The sequence below is a fragment of the Lynx canadensis genome, chromosome B3 (assembly GCF_007474595.2).
Source record: "Lynx canadensis isolate LIC74 chromosome B3, mLynCan4.pri.v2, whole genome shotgun sequence".
Lineage (NCBI taxonomy): Eukaryota > Metazoa > Chordata > Mammalia > Carnivora > Felidae > Lynx > Lynx canadensis.
Genome location: NC_044308.2, coordinates 103,786,361 through 103,803,810, shown reverse-complemented (window position 1 = coordinate 103,803,810; position 17,450 = coordinate 103,786,361). Strand labels below are relative to the sequence as shown.

The 17,450-nt window shown below is 44.6% G+C and overlaps 1 long non-coding RNA gene across 2 annotated transcripts; it reads right to left on the bottom strand.

Annotated features, from left to right (window-relative positions):
- Positions 1-309: 309 nt before the first annotated feature.
- On the bottom strand, positions 310-15,368 carry LOC115516493. 2 transcript variants are annotated; one of them, XR_003969565.1, is made up of 4 exons: positions 10,078-15,368; positions 4,055-5,144; positions 2,204-2,322; positions 310-624 (listed from the first exon to the last, which is right to left on the bottom strand). It is a non-coding gene; the product is annotated as an uncharacterized LOC115516493 (long non-coding RNA). The 2 variants fall into 2 exon arrangements; XR_003969564.1 differs by having other exon boundaries at positions 2,204-5,144.
- Positions 15,369-17,450: the final 2,082 nt, after the last annotated feature.

Below are 17,450 nucleotides of genomic sequence, written 5' to 3'. Positions count from 1 at the left end.
CTCTCTCTCTGACCCTCCCCCGTTCATGCTCTGTCTCTCTCTGTCTCAAAAATAAATAAACGTTAAAAAAAAAATTTAAAAAAAAATAAAATCTTAAAAATAAATACATAAATAAATAAATAAATTATAAAAGGAAACAGGTTAAATCAGTAATACGTTTCATTGAGGTCCCTGGGTGACTCAGTTGGTTAAGCGTCCAACTCTTGTTTTTGGCTCAGGTCATGATCTCACGGCTGGTGAGCTCGAGCCCCAAGTTGGGCTCCACGCTGCCAGGGCAGAGCCTGCTTGGGCTTCTCTCTCCCTCCTTCTCTCTGTGTCCCTCCTTCCCCAAAATAAATAAATAAAACTTAAAAAAAGTAGAATACGATTTATTTGCCCTGGTATATGAAGAAGTGATCATTTCAACATGCAGTCACTAAATAATAAAATCATTGAGATATTTTACGTTCTTTTTTCATATGGTGTCTTCAAAATCCAGTGTGTATACACATGCAGACCATCCTGATTCAGTCCGGTTCAGTCCTGCCTCGTCTCGAGTGCTCAACAGCTACAGGTGACTGGTGGCTACCACAGTGGACAGCACTGGTCTAAAGCTCTGTCACTCTGATTTGTCCCCTCCTCGTCCTGTTAGGGAAAAATCTGTTATATGACGGCAGACGGGACTGATAAGGGAATTTCAGTCCCTGCCTGAAGACCTCCCTTCTGGTTCTTCCCACCCTGCTTGCCTCAGGCGCCAAATTACTACCCTTGAGGGATGCAGAAGTCCCCTCGAGGGGACTATAAATTGTCCCCTCTGTTGATGCTCTGGGCTCAGACCTCCGGAGAATGATCTCCTCTGAGCCTGCCAGTGTAAAATAAACCTCCTGCCTTCCAAGATCTCCGAGTGCCGCTTGGTTCTTCTGCCGGGTGATCCAGACCAGTTTCCGTAACAATCCTACCAAAAAAATAACAACAACAACCCCTACCCTACAAGTGGACTCGTGCTAGAATAAACACTCAGGCATCCTTAAAGGGGACAAGCCACCCAAAGGGTCCAGATGAAGGAAAATTCTCCACTGACATCTAGGTGGGAGTGGGATAGACTGAGGGCTGTTATGCCTTTTTCTGCAAGCTGCAGACCCATCACCTTCTCAGTGGTTGTCTTTCCAAGCCAGATCCTCAGTCTCTCTATCTTAAGCAAAGCACTCTACATAAAAATTCAGATTTGCTAAGGAGCTAAGTGGCTATTCAATTTAAATAAGAGTCTGCTTTACCAAAGGATTCACTTCAGAATTGCTTAAGCTAGAGCATTTCTCTCGTGTATTCCAAATACATCCATTTAATTTTAAAAGATTTAATCACATTTCACCGACATCTATTGAATGAAATAAATTATCCCTACACATGAAGGCTTCCTGAAAGTTGATTTTGGGGATGAGCAGGAGCAGAGAGGAAATACTCTAGAATGTGAGGGCTGTAAGAAAATTTTGAGCTCACAGAATCTTGTCCACAGTTGGCACGTGCATGCACCTGGGCCGACCCTCCTCATGGGAGACAGCATGATGGCCTGCCTTCGAGACAGTCCAGTGTGGCCCCAGGCACCTTGTCTACCCCGCTGTCTAGGCAGCTGCTAACCAATAGACCTGTGGCAGCAGTGAGGTGAAATCTGCTATCTTTGTTCTTACATAACACCAAGGGCAGCTGTGGGATTACCTGCCGGACCTCTACTCTGGTAAATTTCTACTCTGAAATTTACCTGGGTCCCCATTCAGGGTTGATTGGTCTACAGTGGGCACCTCGCTTAATCCAGGAGACCACGAGAGCAAGTCAGCGAGTCTCTCTGGTGGCTGAAGCTATGGCACAGAAAACTCAGGAGGTGCCTGGGCTCTGCTTTTCCACCAGGCTGGGGGATGACCCCTCATTTGTTCAACTCTCCTTTGGTTTCCACGACACCACGGTAACCATCTGTTAAGTTATCTTTCTGAGGAAGGAGTGTGACTTGACTTCTCTCATTTGTGAGCCTGGAGTCATAACTGATACATAGGGCCAGCTTCATGGGTCTGAGACCTGGGCCTTCACATGAGGCCTGTCCTTACAAAGGCACTGTGCTTGGTTTAATGTTCTGCTGTCGCCATCTTGAAATCCTTAATTTTTGAATAGGGGGCCGTGCATTTTTACCTTGTATTGAGCCCCACAAATTGTGTAGCGGGTCTTACGAATATACCTTTGTTTCATAAGACGAGGTAATTGAGACTACGATGAGGTCAGTAATTCATCTAAAGTCACAGAGCTGGGTACAGCATCCACGTTCAGTCCGGTGGCGTCCAAGCTGGGACCGAGAAACTGACATAAACAGGCGACGAGGGGGAGAGGGAAATAATTTTTATTTCTGTCACTTTTTCCATGACGCAGAATCTCCCTAACCCCAAATCTTAATGACCACTGTTTTGCTTCTCAGTTTCCCACAAATAAGCAGGAGAAAGGGTAGGTAGAAAAAGGCTGGCTGGTGTCACAGACCAATTGTTCTGAGAGAAGGAAACATTTGCCATGTTGCCAAAGCCGACCTCATTTCCCAATTTCCCAAAGACCCAATTTCCCCAGCTGCTTTGTTGACATAGCAACAGTGAATTCTGAAAGGGTTGTTATAATATTAATATGTATTTCATGGTGGGCTTGCCCTGTGTTCTTCCCTAACCTTGTGAGCCAGGCCTGAAAAGAGGGGCTGTTGGCATCTGGCCACTGAAAATAAGAAACCTGAGGCCCAATTCTCTGAGTGGGGTGAGAAGTAAGTGAGGAGCAGGTGTCTCCCTCAGCGCATTCAGACAACTGGAGGAAAGGTGGGGTACCCCAGCCCCCAGGCTCCTCAGCCTTCCCGAGTGGAGGTGCTGACTCTGGAGATATTTTAAGTTAAAGCTGCACCTTGGGATACATTTCCTTCCTCCTACTACTCAGGGTGTTAAATGTAGCACCTGTGAGCCATTGTGTAGAAAATCAATTATACCTTGGGCCCAGTGATAAGAATTCATCCCCCCCTGAGCTCAATTTTCAAAAGGCTTCAAAAGGCCTCCCACCTCTTTCCTTTTTTCCAATGCAAATGAGCAACACTCAGGAAATTTGCATGCCAAATTCCAACTAGGGTTTCAAGCGAGTAAATGGTCATATTTATTAGTAATAGCGGTAGTAGAGGAGTACGAGGTATTTAATAAGCGTATGTGCAATGTGTAGCATTTTGGTAGCACTTAACAGTTTTCAAAGCTTCCTCCCTCCCTGTACATCATCTATTTGATTCTTAAACAAGCAAACAAACCTAAACGCCCCATGATGAGGGGTAGAGGGGGATTTAGTATCCTCATTTCTGAAGAAAAGAAGGCAGGAGAAAGATTTTTATCTCGCCTAATGTCACACGGCTGATTCATGACTATCAGAGTTGGGGTGAGAAGTTGAGGGTGACTCCAGCTGCCACTGTGTCACCGCTGTACCATTGCTGCATGGTATTTCAGAAGGGACAGATGGACAAAACGGAAGTTGTACCAAGTGACTGCAGGAAAGTGCAATTAGTAACAGCTAAGATGTACTAAAGACTTACTATGCGTCTGTCATGGATATTAACTCATTTGATTATTTCAGTGAAACTTTTTAGTTTGAGATGATTGTAGATTCACATGTCACTGTCGGAAATAAGAGAGAGCCTGGGCATCCTTTATCCAGTTTCTCCCAGCAGTCATATCCTCCAAGAGCAATGTCAGAATCAGGATACTGACAGTGATACAGTCAAGATACACAGTATTTCCATCACCACGGGTCCCTCGTGTTGTCCTTCTATAGACACACCTACTTCCCTCTCACCCCCTCTCCTCTGTAACCCCTAGCAGCCACTAGTCTGTTCTCCGTTTCTATACATTTGTCATTAATATGGAATTATGCAGCACAGAATCTTTTGTGGGTTTTTTTTTCCCCCACTTAGCGTAATTTTATGGAGATTCATCCAGGTTGTTTCATGTGTCAGTAGTTCATGATCCTTTAGTGCTGAGGACCATCCCGTGGTATGGATGTGCCATTTTTTTTACCCACTCACCTGGTAAAGGATATCTGGGTTGTTTCCTTTTGGCTGTTAGAAATAAAGCTTCTGTAAACATTCCTGTACAGGTTTGTGTGTGAATGTAAGTCTTCATTTCTCTGGGATAAATGCCCAGGAGTAATTATTGGGTTGTATGATTGTTGCACGTTTAATTTCTTAAGCAATTGCCAGACTGTTTTCCATTCCCACGACGAATGCACGAGCGATCTAGTTTTTCCACGTCCTCACTCACATTGGGTTTGTCACTATTTTTTTATGTTAGTCTTTCTGCTAGGTGTGTACCCATGTTTCATTGTAGTTTTATTTTACATTTCCCTAATGAGGTTGAACATATTTTCATGTGCTTCTTACAGTTTCTACCTACTTTTGGATGAAATGTCTCTTCACAGCTTTTGCTCATTTTCCATTGGATTTTTTTTTTTACTCTTGAGTTTTGAGTTTTTGAGTTTTATATATGGTACATTACTAGTCTTTATTAGTACACAACTTGAGATATTTTTTCCCAGTCTGTAGCTTTGCTTTTCATTGTGTTCACGGGCTTTTTTGTTTTGCTTTTGCAGAGCAAACTTTTCAATGTTGAGAAAGTCCAATTTATCTATTTTTCCTTCTATGGGTCATGCTTTTGGTGTCAGCTGTAAGAACTTGCTAGCCCTAGATCCGCAAGCTTTTTTTTCCTTATGTTTGTTTCTAAAGGTTTTATAGCTTTCCATTTTCCATTTAAGGCCACAATCTGTTTTGAGTGCATTTTTGTATATGATGCAAGACTAAGGGAGGTCTTCCCCCACCGCCCGGGGCCCCACACCCAAAGGATGTCCAATTGCTTCAGCACCGGAAACTTGAAAAAGCCATTTTCCTCTGTTCAGTTTCTTCCGCAACCTTGTCAAAATTCCATTGGGCGTATCTGCGTGAGTCTGTTTCTCGGTTCTCTGTTCTGTCTTGTTTGCTTTGTAACAACCTCTTGCAATAGATGCTACTGTTACGTCCACTTCACAGATGAATAAACTGAGGTGCAGAGAGTGGAGGCAAGTTTTCTATCATCCAATATTTGCCACGGTAAGTGGCAAGCAATGAACACTAGCAAACACTTCTGCATACGAGGAGAGACAACTATATTAAAAACAGGCTCACTTACATTAAAAGTTATCCTATAAGGAGTCAAATCAGAAAAAAGTGTCCATGCTTCCTTTGGAGATATCCTCATCCAGCTTATCAGAAAAGCACCAACAAACAAAATAACTAATTGTAGACACAATAAAGTGCCTGCAGACTGGATTTATCATTCTATTAGGCTCAATAAACGTCACTTTGTTTTCCCTAACAAGCTAAGGAGAACTGTTATTTGTTCCATAAAGTAACGATCAGGTGCAGAAAAAAACAACGTCAATGGGGGGCCCTTTACCTGTTGACAGATTGCAGTGATGCGAAACCTGGCACTGGGTCGTGATTACTTGGGATACTTTAGAAAAATCCAGATTCCAGCACCACATACTACAGCTATTCAAGCAGAATCTCCAAACTTGAGCTGCTTCTATGTATATATTTATTTATATATTTATATTTATCCATTTATTTACCTTTTTTTCCCCTGTTTGTGCAAGGCTTTAAAATTCTCTAAGGAATTTATTTATTTACTTTAAAGTTTATTTATTTATTTTGAGAGAGAGTGCAAGTGGGGAAGGGGCAGAGAGAGAGAATTCCAAGCAGGCTCTGCACTGTCAGTGCAGAGCCTGATGTAGGACTTGAACTCATGAACTGCAAGATCATGACCTGAGATGAAGCCTGATGCTCAACCGATGACTGAGGGCTGCCCCTCTCTAAAGAATTTTAATGCAGCTGGTCACTGGATGGGCAAGAGGGTTAAAAGAAGTTTTCAAAAATGAGGCCGACACTACCTTTTAGAGTAGGCAAGTCCCATTTTGAGAAATTGAGGGAACCCGAAAAACCCTTTACAGTGTCCTAGGTTTGGTTTTATAGGAAAAAAGAGCTTCCAAAAGTTGCCCACCCACTTGTTTCTTATATCCAGGACTGGGTGTGATCACTAGCCATGTAACTGAGTTTTAATTAATAGAGATAGCTCTGCAGGGTTGAAAAGCATATTTTATGGGCTCTCAAATATTCAGTTGTGAAGTCCAAATCAACCCTGATGTAAAAAAATCTGTATCTCCCAATTTGTTTAAAAAAAAAAAAATTTTTTTTTAACGTTTATTTTTGAGACAGAGACAGAGCATGAATGGGGGAGGGTCAGAGAGAGGGAGACACAGAATCTGAAATAGGCTCCAGGCTCTGAGCTGTCAGCACAGAGCCCGACGCGGGGCTCGAACCCACGGACCGCAAGATCATGACCTGAGCCGAAGTCGGCTGCTTAACCGACTGAGCCACCCAGGCGCCCCTGTATCTCCCAATTTGAATTGTTTAAGCAGATGGGACTTTTCAGGTAGAGGGTGGTGATGTGTTCAGGTGAGATTCTAACACAGGTTACTGGAATTGTCATTCTTTTCTCTTATAATCAAATAAAAAAAATTGAGTAATCAATACATGGTCAACCCAGAACGACCTGCTCTCTGATTTCTGTGTCATTTGCCAAGAGTCTCAAAGGTTTATATTTGTTGTCTTCTTAATATTCAAACCACCTGGGGTAGATTTATGGTTCAGTCCCCAACATCCATCCTGTTTTAGATCAGCCTAATCTTACAACACTGCTCATCACTCTCCCACCCCCTTGCAACCTATTCATCAGTACTGAGCACAGTGACAGAGACTTTCCAGCACCCTCCCTATTTGGTTCTACAGTCCATCCCTAAGACATAGGAAGATCACGCTTCTCCATCCACTTGCAAATGGATGGGGCCATATAACTAATGGGCCATGAACTAATGTGACAAGTATCATTCCAGGGTTCAACATTAGATTGTTGCACCAAGGTCTTCCACCACTCTCTTCCTCTGACACAGCAACTGTGAAAGAATGTTTGGACATGCAGGTACCACAAGATTTCTGAGCCAACCCAAGGAGATCACCATCCTGGAAAGTCTCTGGACTCATGGCACACTTTGCATGAAGCAAAAAGTAAACGTTTGCTGTGTGAAACCAGCGAGATTTGGGGGTCCTCCTTCCCTCTCTCCCTCCTTTTCTTCCTTATTTCCTTCCTTCCTTCCTTCCTTCCTTCCTTCCTTCCTTCCTTCCTTCCTCTCTTTCTTTTAGAGAAAGGCAGGCTGCCACATGCAGCACGTCATTTGGAGGTATCTGGAATCTTAGAAGCTTGACTGACCCCACCTTCTAAAACTGGACCTCTAGAGCTTGTTTGGAGGTTCTAGCAGAGGAGTTACCTGAACACCATTGACTGAAGAAATATCCTCCTCTACTTGGGGAAGGTTGCCCTCTAGCACAGGTGAGTGGGCAGCTTTGGGAGGGACACACATGGAGCCATAAGGGAGGAAGGCGACACCCACCTAGGCAGCCAGATCAGCCAAATCAACCTTGGCCATCAATGGGGTGACAGATGTCACAGCCAGCTCGTCCTCATATCCTGGGGATTATTTCTTACTGGAGCATAATTTAGCTCAAGCTAAGACCCTCTTCTAGATATGAGATACAAGATAAAATCAGATGGGGTGGGGGAGCGTTGGGAAATGTTTCTTTTCTCCTAAAAGGAACCACTAGACGAGGTAGTCTCTCTTTTTCCTCTGGATTATGGGGTCTGGGTGTGAAGCTTGGGACTGACTGCTACAACTTTCTCACTCCCAAAGGTGAAGCCAACACTTAACATGGTGGAGCAAAGAAAACTTGGGTCCTTGATGACATCTTTGAGCTGCTGACTCAACCAGCCCGGGAAATGTACCTCTTTTCTTTCTGTTATGTGAGAGAATAGATTTCTTATTGTTCAAGTTGGTTTGATCTGGAGTTTCTGTTACTTGCAACCAAAAGCATCCTAACCGATAAGTCATGGCTGATCGCAAGACAATATTAAACTTACTTAAGTCTGCTACAACTACTACTTTTGTTGCAGACATTGCTAAGAGCTTAATTTCTCATTTAAATGGGGAACTAAATTTAAAATAAGATGATGTACAAACTTGCGATTGTTTCAAATGTTTTATAGTAAGTAAGGCTTTAAGACTCCACTTAAGCTACTGAGAGAATCTGCCTTCCAGCTGCAGGAACAAAGGTGCTGAGCCTTCCTGGCTACAGAGGGGTGTGTGATCACTCTCACTACATTCTCCCACAGAGGTCCTGCCTCCCCTCCTGCCGGGCTCAGCATCACCACAAGTGGAATGTACAGGTCGCAGAGAAAAATCATCACAGTTGCACAGGAAGTGCAGAGAGAGGGTAACGGAATTTGAACAGAGCTTGCTGGCACCCTGAGATGCCTTTCAAGATGAGTTTCTCTTCTTGGTGCCAAGATGGCTTGGTCTTTTACTATAGGGATCCAGGTAAAATATGGGGATTATGAGCCTTGTCACCCCAGCTCTGAGTGATCCTAAAAACTCATAGAAGACCTGAAGTTTTTGATATGACTGCCTTATCCCCTGGAGGAATCTCTGAAGGGAAGTCTATGCAGATCCAAATTATATCTAAAAGATCACCCAGGAAGGCAGAAAAAAGGGATCAAGTTGGGGTCAGTTCTCAGTGGCTACAAAACAAGAGTCTCCAGAATGATGACAGGGGGAGAGTCACAGGAATGACAAAAGCATTCCTTGTGTGTGTGCGAGTGAGCATTTCCCCCCCTGAAATGTCCCTTAATTCTGTTAGATCATTTTATATTATATCGCGTTTGTATTTGGGGGGATGTAGATGTGGTTTAGGTAGAGTGAATAATTAACTATGATAAGTGTTAGGGAACAACCATGGTTCTCTTGCATTCACTCATTCATTTATTCTTCCATCCATCAAGAATACGTTTATTAAGGGAGCCTGAGTGGCTCAGTTGGTTAAGCATCCAACTCTTGCTTTTGGTCAGGTCATGATCTCCCGGTTTGTGAGTTCGAGCCCCACATTGGGCTGTGTGGTGTGGAGCCTGCTTGGGATTCTTTCTCTCCCATCTCTCTCTCTCTGCCCCTACCCCGCTTGCTCTCTCTTTCAAAATCAATCAATCAATCAATCAATAAATCTAAACAAGAAGAAAGAAAGAAAGAAAGAAAGAAAGAAAGAAAGAAAGAAAGAAAGGAAGAATATGTTTATTAAGCACCAACTTCATGCCAGATTTGGTGCTGGGCACATGGAGATAGGGGAGATGCCGTCCCTGAATTCGGTGTGTTGGGAGACAAACATAAGCAGGCCATGACAATCGAACATGAGAAAAGCCATAAGCGATTATGCCTAGATAACGATGGGAGGGGAGAGGAGGAGTACTGTCTCTCAACAAATACCCCACAGCCCAGAGATTCTACCTGTGGAAATGTATTGTCTTAGATTAAGAGGGTCTTAAGAAGTCCTCTGTTAGAAAGGATGTTTTGCCTTGGGTTCTCTCAAAACGGAAGGCCTGAGATGAGGGCCTATGTGCAGGTAGTTTATTTTGAGAGGTAAACCCCAGGATCTAGAGTGGGGGGACCAGGAAACAAAACAAGGAGGAAGGGAAAGGCAATCCAGGGGTGCATTTGGGAACTGGCTACCACTGTGGTCACATGGGTCAGTCCCTCAGGCGGAGCTTCTGAGGAACACGGGAGAGGGGAGAGGGAGAGTGAAAGACACGGGAGAGGGGAGTTTTACCCATGGGCTCTTGTCTCCATTGGTCAAAGTTGGAGTGTTGACTCCAGCACACCTCCAGGTCTGTGCGTGTATGTGTGTGCGTGCCCACGCGGACATGCATGTGTGTGGGCATGGCTGGGCTGGCTCCCACTGGCCGTGGGGTGGGGGAAGCCCTGAGGCCGGAGGAAAGGGGCTGCCAGGCTACATCCGGGTACAGGTGTTGCCACAATAACAGCTGGAACTAAAAGGTGGCCTGAGTCCACATGGGAAAGGGCACCAAATCTGTCTGGCGGAAAGGAAACGTTATCTGTGGGGAAGAAGTCACTATTACTTACCTTAGGCCAGTGCCAATGGCTGAATGCATATATTCAATTCTAATGAAGCTTTCCTGGAGCTTTCTACTAGGGTACCAGGTTGATCATTCAGGGTCCGCCAAAAAAATGGAACAGGGGACAGGTAAAGCTTGATAAGTCAGTGGAAGGAGAACAGTTTGGGAGCAGTGAGTGGTGGTAGGGAGGGGAGACCCATGAGGCTGCTTAGGTCCCAACTGCCTGAGAAAAGCATAGCCAGAAGCCTGGGGTCCCCCGTGGAAAGCAGGAGAAGGTGCCCCAAGCACATCTCTCCAATCACTCAGCACTCCCTCTAAGAAGAGTTCAGATGAAGACACCTAAAGAGAGGAGGGCACTGGGGGTTTCAAGAAGAGGTAGGCTGACAAGTTTTAGAGAGGGCTGAGAAGGATGCATCCTTAGCATACTTTCTGAACTAACACCATGTTGCAAAACCAGGCCATTACACATGCTTGAAACGTAAGACATGTTTCCCCAGAAGGCGAGGCCAGTTTCTCTAAAGGTTGGTCACGATGAATAGCCTTCTCATTGCTTCACCAAACTTGGGTTTCATTGGAATTGAGTTACTCCATTGCTGCTTCGAACATACAATACTCCTCAGCTGGGAGCCAACACATCACCTCTGTGGCCATAACTGCACTATAATGGAATAACTGTCAGAACCACTAGGCATCAGTTTTGATTCCTCTTTCCTTATTGGTGTTGGAAAACACCTTAGATGTGTTTAAAAATAAATGCCCTCGTGTTTTATCTCAGAAGGCTAAACATAGCCTGGAATTTCTCCAGCAACCTGGGCCCCCACATACCCCACCTGGTTTGTTTTTTGCACGTGGAAACCTATAGTTTCAATGATCCATACGCATGGCTGTAATTCCCAAACCGGGAGACGCTAAAAGAGAGAAAGTTATCCACAAATAAGCAACCAGAGTTTCAAATCTCCTACACTGTAGATATGTTTATTAATTAGAGCTACTGTTTCTCAAACGCTTGCTTTGGGCCAGGCCCGTACGACTTGCACTCATCACATTTGGCTCTCCCAGCGACAGCATGAAGTAGGGTTAGTTTCCCTATCAAGAAAATTCGATAAAGTAACTTGCCCAAGATCACACAGCTTGAAGGGGAAGAGCCAGAACTCACACTTGGGTCTGAATCTGAAGCCCAGGTTTCGGATACTGAGTTGGGAAAAACTGATTTTTATAAACAAGAATAAAAATATGACCATGAAAACACATTCTCTCCAAAGGGATAGAGTTGAGACGTTTCTAATGGTTTGTCACAACTGCTCCAGGTTAGAGATGTTACCCTTTCTCCTCCCTGGTTATTCTTCTACAAAACTAGGCCACCCAGCCACTCCCTTTGCCAGCCAATTGGGCATACACACTCCTGCTAATTGTGCCGAGTTATTTAGGCTCTTTTGGAGGCAGAGGGAGTGGTAGGGCGAGTTGGCCATAAAATATCTTCCTTCCATGAGGAATATTCCTCTCTGGGGCTGAAGACTATTCTTGGCTACTCAGAGCTGAGACATAGTAAGGTCCCTGAGCTGAGAGACTTTTTCTTCCTTTTTGACTAAGGGATGTTTACTTGCATCCCATGGTGCTGAAAGGAGAGTGCACTGGGTAGATGGGCTGTCGATTTTGACTCTCCTCTAGGGTTAGGCTCTGGGATGATTGATTTGCCTCTCTTTATTACAGAGACTTCCTCTTTCACACACACGGATGTCTACTGAACCCTTCAGAGGCCACTTGTCAAGTAAAATGAGGCACTTGAAAACAACTGAATGAACCACCTCCCTCTATTTTCAAATTTAAATCAATTCTTTCATTTTGCCCTTGCTCGGGGTGGGTGACTTAAGCGTTTTAAACGCACACCTTTTCTCCTCTGTGCCCTCTTATCTGCTTTTGGTGCCTTTCACCTCCTTCTTGTGAAGCAGAATCAATATTCTGTTATTCTCTGTCATTTGGATGTTACTTTGGGCAAACGGTAGGGTTTTCGTTGCTGTCGTTGTTAGTTCAAATAACATCAGGAACTCTGCTGTCCACACAAAATCAACAACAACGAGAAACCAGAAGTGGATTACTACCGAAATCCTTTTTGTTCTAAATTGTAATCAACTATATTGGATGCGAGGTTTGTCCATTTTAAAAATTTAATAATGGGTTTTGGTCCTCCTGGTTCTATAAAAAGGGCATTTATAAATATTAATATGGAATGCCACGGAAAGAACAATACATAACAATAATGAGAATCACAAAATCCCATCACATTTGACACTGTCATATCACCAGCTTAAGGATTAGCAGGTTAACCTTAGAGTTAAAAATATTGCTTCATGATTAAAAAAAAAAAATCTCAGCATTAAAAAAGCTCCTTGTTGCATTATACATTCCTTTTGCCTTCCTTATTTTTCTTCAGGTTATAGGATCACTGCTTCGATTAACATTTTTGGGGAGAGTGGGCTTAGGGGAAGGATGGTGGGTTGAGTTATCTGCATTCTTTCTTGCCCACATCGTGCTCAGCTGGCTTTTGTATAATTCTAACCCCTGACACTGCTTGAGTCAAAGGCCTGGCGACTAATACCCCCATTTTAGTGGTGGTGTTTTTTTTTTTTTTTTTTATCCACCCAAAGCACCATTTTAAATGATAAAGTTACCCAAGGTGTCAGTTTTCACCAGTATTTCTAAATACATCTAGTAAAAATGCAGCAATTTCATAGAAAATCCAAGCTATTGAGATCTAATCGCGGCTTAAGCTGTGGCTTTATTCAAATCTGGATCACCAATATGGCTTAAGATGTAAATGAAGTGCAGAGAGAAATAAAGCAAGAAAATCTGCGATGGCCTTTCTCTCTGCTATTTGATGCCCAGCCCTTATCAGTCAATTACTGCTGCTAAACTTCAGTGACAGCCTTGGTGTAACAGCCCCAGTAGCTGCTGTCCTCCTTCAGCCCGAGCCAAACAAAACACACTTTCAGTAGCCTTAATATGAAACGGAAAAAAGGTCAAAATAGACGGGCTTTGCCAAATAAATCCCGAAGATCCATTCTAATTTCCACCCATGGATCTTTTAAGTCGTCCTGGATGCTCTTTATGATACGTTGATCCACACTTAGTTTCATTAAAACTTTGTGACTTGGTATTTTTCAACCTGATAGCTTCACTAAACTAGTTCTCAGAGTGTTCGCTAAGCCGCTATGCATAAAACTACTTTGCTGTCATGGTGGCTTCTAATATCACCTAAATGCAGGCAGCGGCCGTTCTGGAAATGAACCTGATCTACATACATTCCATCTGAGCTTGGGAATTACTTTGCTTTTGCTTTTACTGGATGTCTTAGAAGGAAGAGGTGCTGGCCTCTACAGCCCCCACCCTAAGCTGTCCTGAAACTGAATGCTAAATTATCTACCACCCCCTATTTGTTCTGGAAGCAATCTACACAGAACACGACTTTTATCTGCTAAGGTTTCCAACTGGGATTAACAGATGCTAAAACATTTGGGGAGGAGGGAGAGAAGGAGGGGCCCAGAGAAGAGAAAAGAATGAAAATTAAGGTCTCTTCCAACAATGGCATGGCAAATGCAGACTAAGCTTAAGAAGCAAGGGGTTTCTCAGAGGGGTGCACCATGAACCTGGCTTCACTGACATGAATTTTAAAATGGTGAAAGGAAAAGAACACACGCTCTGGGCTCTCGGCCACCTTGGGCATCCCTCCTGATTAGTGCCACCTCGGCTTCCCTCTGCACTCTGACATCTGACGGAAGCCTTCATTCTTTATCAATTGCTGTGGTCACTTACACGTCACTGCAGTCAACAGAACTATTGGCAAAGGGTTTCGAAAGAGGAGGAGATCATTTTTCTAGGGGAAAAAGGGATTAAACATAAAATAAATAAATCAGCCAGGTAGGATAACAGATTCCTGGCTCCAGGGGAATGTGTAGTTATCCTGTGTTCAGGTAACACGGTGTCCCCCAAAGTTCCACCCACGACAACAAGAGGGCAGCCTTGCTCAGCGGCCACTTGTTGGCATAAGGTGGGGGGGAGCCAGTCCTCACTTGAGTTGACCTTGTCTTCTTCCCTCAGCTTTGTCTCAGGCTGTGGAAGGCATGGGCTAAGATTTGACATTGGGCCTGCATTTACATTTTGTACATTGTCAGCCTTTGCAACGAAATCAACTTGGGTTGGAAACCTGACTCTCTGGGCAGCTAGTTTCTCTGACTCTCGACTGCTTCATCTCTAAACAGAGACGGTAACAGAGCCCTCTGCTAGAGTAGATCAGATGAGATGATTTGTGTAAAGCACCTAGCCTGGTGGCCGGCACCTGCCTGATGCTTCGTAACTGACAGGTTATGTCATGAAAGTTGTTATTGTCCTGTGATGGCTCTGCACATATGGACAACTGGGCCGAGCATGACTGTCCGTGGGGCCCCACTGAAGAAAACAAACACATCCTGAGGCATAAACTTCACTTTGCTACTGTTGTTGAAAGCTGCTCAAGATAACCACACTGCTTCTGGATGCCCACCCCTCCCCTCCCGCCTCTGTTACTGGGGAGCTGAGGATATGTAATTCTACACCCCACCCCCTCCCTACCCCATCGCCAGATGGTGGTGGGAGAAGGATATGACAACCACAGGCAGGCTTCCCTCCCCAGGAATACCGGGACAAAGTGAAAAGGCCTTTAGGGGAACTCTTAGAGCACAGTATTGTGGGCTCTGCTAGGGGACCCTAGCACTGCCTGCTTCTCCTGTTTGCTCTCTCCCTGGGGCATTTTCCAAGATGGCCACGGCTGATCTGCTTACAAGACCCCAGCCGACCCAACCTTACCGAGAATGCTCAGTTCTGCTTTCTTTGTTGCGAATCTATAACCTTTGGGAACCTGGTTCTGAAAAGTGAAGCCTTGTGAAGAAAGACTGATGGATGCAAAGCCAGAGGAGTGGAGGACGAATCAGCCACGGGGTGTGTTTCCTACAATCCGGAAGAATCGAGTTTGGAGGCATGGCTTCAGGCTTCCAGAAAAGTGTGCGATCACCTTTACTGATGCGTGAGGAATGAGTCAGTCACCTCCTTATCGATGGCATCAAAAAGTTTCTGAGGACCTGGGGTGCTGGTAGAGGCATCCTTCGAAGAGGAGTAGGTGGAAAGAGCATTGGACAGAGGGATCACGGACCCCTGTCCTTGCTCTGCCACAGAATTATTGGTTTCACCTCTCCCAACAGTAGTGGCCACATCTTGAAAACAAGGGATTATCTCTGAAGGGTAAGATTACATAGAGAGCTTTCACTCCTCACTGTGAACACCACTACTCATTAAAAAAAAAAAAAAAAAAAAATATATATATATATATATATATATATATATATACACACACATACTTTTACAACATAAACTTTTTTTTAAGAAAATGAGGCTTGAACTCAATGACCTGGAGATCAAGAGTCACATGCTCTTCCAAATGAGCCAGCCAGGCACCCCTACAATATAAACTTCCCATTGAAAATGAAACTAAAGTAAAAGGCGAGGCCTAGATGTCCTATGAGGGTTAAATGGTACGTATGGATTGCAGAGTAAAGACACAATCTGGGACAGCTGAGGGAGACATCTCTGAACTCTTCTCATGCTCGGGCAAGATAGAGTCTGGAATATTACCACCAAGGTCATCTGGTGAAATTGGGCCTATGAAACCCAGTTCCGACTGAGACCCACTTCTCACAAGTTGGATAATCGTTTGACCAACTCCGCCCCTCCCTTCAGTCTGCTGTCCCTTGCAAACACTCCATGGCACCATGAACTGAGATTTGGGAGGGAAGGGGAACGATAGGGCTGTAGCTGCCCTACAGTCTCTCTTGGCTTGGAAAATGGCCTCCATTGCTCAAGCTGAGTTTACAGGATGATCGTTCAAGGTGAGGGTTTGTTTGCACTTTGCCAAGAGTGACCCTGCTTCCCACAAGCTTCAGTCTATATACAGAGGCCATGGGTCTAACACCCTGTGATGAGCCTTTTCTGGCCCAGGGTAATCTTCCTGGGTCCCCCTGCCCTTCTCCCCTCTTCATGCTCATGCCCTTTCACTAAAAGACCACCTAATGGCTTAGACCAGTCCTTCTTCACATCAAACCTGGCTGCAGAACAGAAGCACCTGGGTAGTGACTTAATAACATAGATTCCTGAGTCCCACCCCAGGAGGCTCTGGGTCAGTAGGTCTGAGTGGAACCCAGCCATCTGCATTTATTACGGAGTATTCCAGGTATTCTGATATCACCAGGCCAGTATACTGGTTTCTTTACCATTACCAGATGGTTTCTTTAGGGCTTCCCAGGTGCACTGGTCTGGGCCTGAAAACACAGTCACCCGTGGACAAACCATCTGGACAGGTGAGCCTAAAGACTAATCCCAACCTGCCAACACACCGCACACAGGTGGGTATTGGTGATGGGAACTCCACTCGGGCCACCGATGTTTTGACTATACAGAGTACCTCTCCCCTTCCCCTCCCCAGCGCGCTGCTCCCCCTCTCTTTTCCCCTCCGCCCAAGGGCAAGTTAACGCATGCACGGATGGAACAGACCTCTGAAAACAAGCTCTGCACGAAGCACCCTTGGCTTTGAAGAATCCAGTCCAATTTGCCACCAGTATCTAGGCTGGCTTTTGATTATGTTGATGATGAAGACTGTAAACAAAACCGCCTTTCTCTACTAATTAATTCCCTTCGAAGAACTCTAAAGATCTTTAATTACACAGTTTGAAAAGCAGCGGTTACCGGATCGGGTTGATGGGCCTGTGCACTCCTCTCTCTGCCCACCTGAACGAAGTATTTTCTTGTTTTCTCTGCTTCCCACACCTAGGATGGGCTGGCAGTAAATCCTGTCAACTAAACGCCTGACAAAAGTGCTCTGATGTCAAGTATAAAGAATGCCACCTACAGCTTAATGTCTGAAAAAAAAACCCAAGGGCTGCAAACAATGAAGGTTTTTGTCTTCTTAATGCCCAGTATGCAATCGAGTGGAAATGCTACTTCCATCCGCAATTTACAAATGAAATTAAAGTTGTTGAAAGACACAGGGTAAACCAGAAGCCTTTGTTTCTTTGCAGTACAGGAAAAATTTAAACCACTAAATGTTTTAGCAGATTTACTAAATTTCCAATTAAATCATGAAATCTATTATTGCAGAGCTCGGAGAGGGCAGTGTGCCTTTGCGCATGCGCGCTTCCTCTCTCTCTCCGCCCCCCCTCCACCCCTCCGCCACCCCCGCCAACACTCACGGATGATATCAGCAAACCAAACTCTGTCCCCCATAAACAGCCTCATTCTGTTCTACCTGCGGGGAATTTGGGGTGCAGAGAGAGGCACACAAGCTTGAAGGGGACTGAG